At 27.9% G+C, this 8,518-nt stretch overlaps 1 long non-coding RNA gene across 1 annotated transcript; it reads left to right on the forward strand.

The window, feature by feature from the left end:
- The first annotated feature begins 4,344 nt into the window (after positions 1–4,344).
- On the forward strand, positions 4,345–8,205 carry LOC145940406 (uncharacterized). The gene is made up of 5 exons (XR_014426007.1): positions 4,345–4,587; positions 4,696–4,754; positions 7,325–7,402; positions 7,703–7,792; positions 7,974–8,205. It is a non-coding gene; the product is annotated as an uncharacterized LOC145940406 (long non-coding RNA).
- Positions 8,206–8,518: the final 313 nt, after the last annotated feature.

Below are 8,518 nucleotides of genomic sequence, written 5' to 3' on the forward strand. Positions count from 1 at the left end.
TATATCAAATTAAAAAGTTTGTACGCTGTTGTCTGCTTGGTACCAAAAGATTCTGTAATCATTGTACTATTAAAATGTATAATCGATGAATTTTTGGCTCGTCTTAAAATATTAGAAATTAATACATTTATGCCGCTGACCCTATGCGACGCATCCTTAATTTATGTATAGCAAATGAAAAAGTTTGTACGCTGTTGTCTGCTTGGTACCAAAAGATTCTGTAATCATTGTACAAATAAAATGTATAATCGATGAATTTTTGGCTCGTCTTAAAATATTAGAAATTAATACTTTTTTGACGCGGACCCTGCGCGACGCATACTCATTTTAGGTTTATCGTATTAAAAAATTTGTACGCTGGTGTCTGCATGGTACCAAAAGATTCTGTAATCAATGTACTATTAAAATGTATAATCGATGAATTTTTGGCTCGTCTTAAAATATTAGAAATTAATACTTTTTTGACGCGGACCCTGCGCGACGCATCCTCATTTTATGTTTATCGTATTAAAAAATTTGTACGCTGGTGTCTGCATGGTACCAAAAGATTCTGTAATCAATGTACTATTAAAATGTATAATAGATGAATTTTTGGCTCGTCTTAAAATATTAGATTTTGATACATTTATGACGCTCACTCTATGCGACGCATCCTTAATTTATGTATATCAAATGAAAAAGTTTGTACGCTGTTGTCTGCTTGGTACCAAAAGATTCTGTAATCATTGTACTAATAAAATGTATAATCGATGAATTTTTGGCTCGTCTTAAAATATTAGAAATCGATACTTTTTTACCGCTGACCCTATGCGACGCATCCTTAATTTATGTATATCAAATGAAAAAGTTTGTACGCTGTTGTCTGCTTGGTACCAAAAGATTCTGTAATCATTGTACTATTAAAATGTATAATCGATGAATTTTTGGCTCGTCTTAAAATATTAGAAATTGATACATTTATGCCGGTGACCCTATGCGACGCAACCTTGTTTTATGTATATCAAGTTAAAAAATTTGTACGCTGGTGTCTGTTTGGTACCAAAAGATTCTGTAATCAATGTACTATTAAAATGTATAATCGATGAATTTTTGGCTCGTCTTAAAATATTAGTAATTGATACTTTTTTGACGCGTCCCTGTGCGACGCATCCTTATTTTATGTTTATCAAGTTAAAAAATTTGTACGTTGGTGTCTGCATGGTACCAGAAGATTCTGTAATCAATGTACTATTAAAATGTATAATCCATGAATTTTTGGCTCTTCTTAAATATTAGAAATCGATACTTTTTTACCGCTGACCCTATGCGACGCAACCTTGTTTTATGTATATCAAGTTAAAAAATTTGTACGCTGGTGTCTGCATGGTACCAAAAGATGAAAAGATAAATATTATAATTGTTGTATAATATGTTATTAATGTACAAGCTGTGGATCTAGAATGCGCTACGAATAATTCGAAACATCATTCTGTCTTTGTACCATATTATTAGCACATTCTCGACCGCAGCTTATATTGTATAGTTTAAGGAAATAAATGGCGCGCGCGAAGCGCGCGCTTTGTAGTGTTCTAGTCCCTATCTAAAAAAGGAATGTTAAGTCGATTCTCGAATGTATCGAAGTCATCTCGAAAGTATCGAAGTGTATTGTTGCCTCTTTTCCGCAATGCTGATTGGGTCGATTTGCGTTGTTTGTTATATTCGTAGCATCGAAAGGCTGTCATCGCGAGGGTTAGCAGCTAGCAGTTTCACAGTTAGTCCAAAATAAAATTAAATAAAATAATAATATGTTATAATACTTTAAACTTGGTTAATATTTTCGCGGAAAAAGGCAACAATACTTACGAGAATCGACTTAATGTCTTTTTTAGAAAAGAATTAGAACAACACAAGCGCGCGCTACTCCATTCATCGATTTTATATAAAAAAGAATGTTGTTTTTATATATAGTTTGTTTAAACTTGATTAATATTTTTTGACAGAAATCAGATGATTAAAGCATTACTTTGTTTATTAAATTTTAAAATAAAAATATTTTATAAAAATTAAAATAATAATTTTATAAATAATATGTTATAATGCTTTATCTGCGATTAATATTTTTTGACAGAAATCAGCTGATAGCTGTCATAACTTTTAATCGAGTTTAAGGAATTATAATATACATTATATAAACATATTATTATTTTAAAAGTTATAACATATATTCTTATTTTAAAAATTAATTAGCAAATTAACGTTTTAATCAGCTGATTTCTGTAACAAAAATATTAATCGAGGATAAGGTATTACAAAATATTATTTACAACATATTGCTATTTTAATTTTATAGTTTGCTGAATTTTCCCGATAAACGATTAAACTTGAAAAGATTAAGGCCTCTATAAAGCCTAAAACATTTTCTGTTCTAGGCTTTATAGAAGAGATCTTTAAAAGATTTCTTCAAGCCTACAAAACGAGCCGACAGAAAATGTTTTAGGCATTATAGAGGCCTTAATCTTTCCAAGTTTAAACGTTCTTTTAAAGGTCTCTTCAAGACGAACTTGTAAGGATCTTTTAAAAATCTCTTTAAGACGAACAAAATGAGTCCTCAGCAAATGTTCTACGACTTACACAGACTTTAATTTTTGAATTCAAAGTTTAAACGTTTTTTGCGAAAATTAAGGCCAGTGTAAGTAGTAGAACATTTTCTTTGGGCACGTTTTAAAGGTCTCTTCAAAATCTACAAAATAAGACCTCAGAAAATGTTGCACGACTTACCCAGGCCTTAATTTTCGCAAAAAACGTTTAAGTTTTCAATTCAAAAATTAAGGCCAGTGTAAGTCGTAGAAAATTTAACATCATAATGTGCAGACAATGTAATGTTGAAATATATGAAAGAATAATTTTTGGCGCGTTTTAAAATATTGAAAATTGAAACTTTTAAGCCGCGATTCCCATACGGCGCACAATTATATTACGTATATCGTATCAAAAAGTTTGTAGGCTGGCATTCTGATGGTACCATCATAATGTGTAGACAATGTGCTGTTAAAATATATAAAAGAATAATTTTTGGCGCGTCTTAAAATATTGAAAATTAAAACTTTTAAGCCGCGAATCTCATACGGCACACAATTATATTACGTATATCGTATCAAAAAGTTTGTAGGCTGGTATTCTGATGCTACCATCAGAATACCAGCCTACAAACTTTTTGATACGATATACGTAATATAATTGTGCGCCGTATGAGATTATGATGGTACCATCAGAATACCAGCCTACAAACTTTTTGATACGATATACGTAATATAATTGTGCGCCGTATGAGATTCGCGGCTTAAAAGTTTTAATTTTCAATATTTTAAGACGCGCCAAAAATTATTCTTTCATATATATTAACAGCACATTGTCTACACATTATGATGGTACCATCTGAATACCAGCCTACAAATTAGATATTAAGTATAAGTACAATCTGTTTAATTGCTAACGAGCATAACACAAAATGTTATTTTGTTACGCGATGTTAAACTTGAATAAGCGGTATTCATAATTGCAAGAAATATTGATGGACGATCATCGAAATATCACTTAATACATGCAATCGTGTTTAATCTTTAATCAGTCTTCGAAATTTGAAATTAATATGTATATATGTCAGGTTCCGTACACACACGTATAAATGACATACTTGAAATTACAATCACAGTGATTACGAAATCGAAATATTGAATCGTATATAATATAAATTTAAATACACAGTAATAATTTAGACGATGGTTCAAGTACAAAAGTTACAGCCTATAATGGTTTTTGAATTTGGCGCGCGGCGCGCTGAGTGTCGACTTACGTAGTTACTACGTCACGTCCTTCGTCCCTCGCGGCCACGCGCTAGTCATGGTATCGTGCTCAATCGGCTCCGCATTTTTCACGCGTTTTTCCCGTTAAGAATGAATTCCGCGTACAAACGAATGTTGGGAGTATTGAATCGTGCCACGGGCAATTAGCAGGAAGTATTAATTAACTCGTGCGATCACGGTTAATCAACCTACGACAGTCTGCATCCGCCGGGCTACGCCGCTTAGCCGCTTTTTCTCCGAATCGATCGATCTCATTGAACATTCTATTTTTTAAGAGGTATGTATCATTTGGCGTCATTTATTTGTACGAATCGCATCGCGTTCAAGCTTTTGTGCTTTGGGAAAACTATATTTTGTATGTGAGATATTTAATCAATACATAATTTATCGTTTTCAGATGATTGTGTCGCGCACGAACCGCGCGAAGTTCGCGCAGCATAAAGTGTTGCATTACGTCACGATGTACTACGTCACAGCGTACTACTTCACTACATATCGCGAATATCGAAAGTGGCGGATAGTTATATATCGTCGTTATTTATCCGTTGTTATTTATGCAATCCGGTGCGTAGTGCGTGCAATCGGTGTCGAGAATGCCGTACAAAGTAACGGGTGATCGTTCTATCGTATTATTTAATGCGGGAAATCGAAATCTGTAATGCCTGGTCGATGGAAATGCATCTCGGCGAACGATTTCCGAAATGACGCAACAATCAACGAGAATATGGCAGCGTTTCAACGACTGGTGAGCAAATTGACTTTATTTACCTGATTATATCATTGTCATTTACCTGAAATATATAGCTAGCATATGAAAATCGCTCATATAATAATAATATAATATTATTTATAGGAACGACTTTCCGAAGCGACGCAACAATCAACGAAAATATAACCGCGATTCAACGACCGGTGAGTAAATTGATTTTATTTAACTAATTATACCTATCATCGAATTTATATCATCGCCATTTATTTGAAATATATATTAGCCAGCACATAAAAAACGCTAATATAATAATAACATAATATTGTTTAGGATATAAATTGATTATTGAGATTAGCTCAGAAATAAATTTACATTATACATATATACATATATTTAAATTTATAATATTTTCGATAAGCACTCGCATTAAAAATTTCATAAATATCTTAAAGTTATTCTTTTTTTTTTTTTTTTTTTTCAAAAAACGCAATAATATAACATTGGTTAAAAAAATCTATTTTTTAAATTAGCTCAGAAAGAAATTTAAATTATACATTATATATATTTTCAATAAGCATTCGTATTAACAATCTCATGAATATTTTAATGACTTCTAAAAAGTCTCTAATGAAAACGATTCTATGGAATTTAATTAAATGAGATGTGTGAAAAGTTTAATCATTTTAATTACTTATTTGAAAGACATTGAATGCATTTTCATTAAGAATTTGACTCTTGCTTTATTATGTAATAATTTCATTTTTACGATATTGGTTCTATTTAAATATTTATATAATTTAAATAACTGAGATCTAAGATTATTTCAATCATCTTAATTACTTATTTGAAAGACTTTGAATGCATTTTCATTAAGAATTTGACTCTTGCTTCATTATGAAATAATTTCATTTTTAGGATATTGGTCCCATCTGAATATTTATATAATTTAATTAAATTAGATGTGTGATAAGTTTATTCATTTTAAATACTTATTTGAAAGACATTGAATGCATTTTCATTAAGAATTTGACTCTTGCTTCATTATGTAATAATTTCATTTTTAAGATATTGGTCCCATCTGAATATTTATATAATTTAATTATCTGAGATCTAAGATTATTTCAATCATCTTAATTACTTTTTGAAAGACATTGAATGCATTTTCATTAAGAATTTGACTCTTGCTTCATTATGTAATAATTTCATTTTTAAGATATTGGTCCCATCTGAATATTTATATAATTTAATTATCTGAGATCTAAGATTATTTCAATCATCTTAATTACTTATTTGAATAACATTGAATGCATTTTCATTTAGAATTTGACTCGTGCTTCATTATGTAATAATTTCCTTTTTACGATAGTGGTCCCATTTAAATATTTATATAATTAAATTAAATTAGATGAGTGATAAATTTAATCATTCTAATTACTTATTTGAAAGACATTGAATGCATTTTCATTTAGAATTTTACTCGTGCTTTATTATGTAATAAATTTATTCTTACGATATTGGTTCTATTTAAATATTTATATAATTTAAATAACTGAGATCTAAGATTATTTCATTCATCTTAATTACTTATTTGAAAGACATTGAATGCATTTTCATTAAGAATTTGACTCTTGCTTCATTATGTAATAATTTCATTTTTACGATATTGGTTCTATTTAAATATTTATATAATTTAAATAACTGATATCTAAGATTATTTCATTCATCTTAATTACTTATTTGAAAGACATTGAATGCATTTTCATTTAGAATTTGACTCGTGCTTTATTATGTAATAAATTTATTCTTACGATATTGGTTCTATTTAAATATTTATATAATTTAAATAACTGATATCTAAGATTATTTCATTCATCTTAATTACTTATTTGAAAGACATTGAATGCATTTTCATTAAGAATTTGACTCTTGCTTCATTATGTAATAATTTCATTTTTACGATATTGGTCCCATCTGAATATTTATATAATTTAATTAAATTAGATGTTTGATAAATTTAATCATTTTAATTATATATTTGAAAGACATTGAATGCATTTTCATTTAGAATTTGACTCGTGCTTTATTATGTAATAAATTTATTCTTACGATATTGGTTCTATTTAAATATTTATATAATTTAAATAACTGAGATCTAAGATTATTTCAATCATCTTAATTACTTATTTGAAAGACTTTGAATGCATTTTCATTAAGAATTTGACTCTTGCTTCATTATGTAATAATTTCATTTTTACGATATTGGTCCCATCTGAATATTTATATAATTTAATTATTTTAGATGTTTGATAAATTTAATCATTCTAATTACTTTTTGAAAGACATTGAATGCATTTTCATTAAGAATTTGACTCTTGCTTCATTATGTAATAATTTCATTTTTAAGATATTGGTCCCATCTGAATATTTATATAATTTAATTAACTGAGATCTAAGATTATTTCAATCATCTTAATTACTTATTTGAAAGACATTGAATGCATTTTCATTAAGAATTTGACTCTTGCTTCGTTATGTAATAATTTCATTTTTACGATATTGTTCCCATCTGAATATTTATATAATTTAATTAAATTAGATGTGTGATAAGGTTAATCATTTTAATTACTTATTTGAATAACATTGAATGCATTTTCATTCAGAATTTGACTCTTGCTTCATTATGTAATAAAATCTTATTTACGATATTGGTTCCATCTGAATATTTATATATTTTGTGTGCTGCTACAATTTGAATTTTATTTATATGTTACAGATCAACATAATTGACTGTCTTGATAATCTGAGAGGAGGAGGTCTGGGAGACATTGGGCACCAGTCGAACAATCATGGAGTGAGTATTTATTGACTTTATTTAGTTCAATTACTAAATAAAAATTTATAAAATAAAATAAAATAATAAAATTTTTATAAATCAAATAAAAAATAATTATAAATTAAATAAAAATTTAATAATTGTAAATTAAATAAAAATTATAAATTAAATAAAAATTTATAAAATTATTCAACTATATTTCTACTTGGTCTCTAATGTAGGCATGGAAAATAAAATCCAATGCGTACAATAATAATTTTCTAAAATATTAATTATTTTTGGCGCTACTACAATTTGAATTTTAATTGTATGTTACAGATCAACGTAACTGACGACTGATGATCTTGACAATCTGAGAGGAGGAGGAGGTCTGGGAGAGACGTCGGGCACCAGCGGAGCAACTATTGTGTAAGTATTTATTATTAATTCAATTATTATTAAATAAAAATTTATAAAATTTTTTAATTATATTGCTGTTTATTATTTGTATGCATCGAATATAAAATTTAATGCATACAAAATAATAATTTTTTTAAGTATTAATTATTTTGAGCAGTTCTATAATTTGAATTTTATTTATATGTTACAGATCAACGTAGCTTCAATGCAGTTAACTCCGCTATTGTGCATCGACCGGTGAGTGAAAAATTATTTTATTACAAAAGGTAACGGTTTTGTAGAGATTAGATTGTGTGGAAATGTGTAGATCTAGATTGTAGCTTGTGTATAGACTGTAGATTTTGTAGATAGTTCCGTTACCTTAAAATGAATGGGTTATTAAAGATTAAAAGTATAATAAAGATTATGAATACAGTTTAAAAATTACAGTTTAAGAAAAGGAAAAGAAACATTTTATATAGTAATACATAATATATTCAATCTAATTTATTTTAAAAGAACATACTAACTAAAAATAATTATATTAATTGTATGTGTGATTATAAATTTTAAATGATTAAATAATTATAATTACTTATTATTATAATGTACAGATTTTATATTATATATTTTGTAATCCATTCATTTATGTTGATTGATCATTTGAGTTTACATTAGTTAAAATAAAGTTATATTTTAAAATATATAACATATCAGATATTTTGCGGATATTTTGAGAATATATAATAATTTTGG

The sequence above is a fragment of the Prenolepis imparis genome, unplaced genomic scaffold (assembly GCF_030444845.1).
Source record: "Prenolepis imparis isolate NDT839.2.m4 unplaced genomic scaffold, iyPreImpa1.0 SCAF_9, whole genome shotgun sequence".
Classification (NCBI taxonomy): Eukaryota; Metazoa; Arthropoda; class Insecta; order Hymenoptera; family Formicidae; genus Prenolepis; species Prenolepis imparis.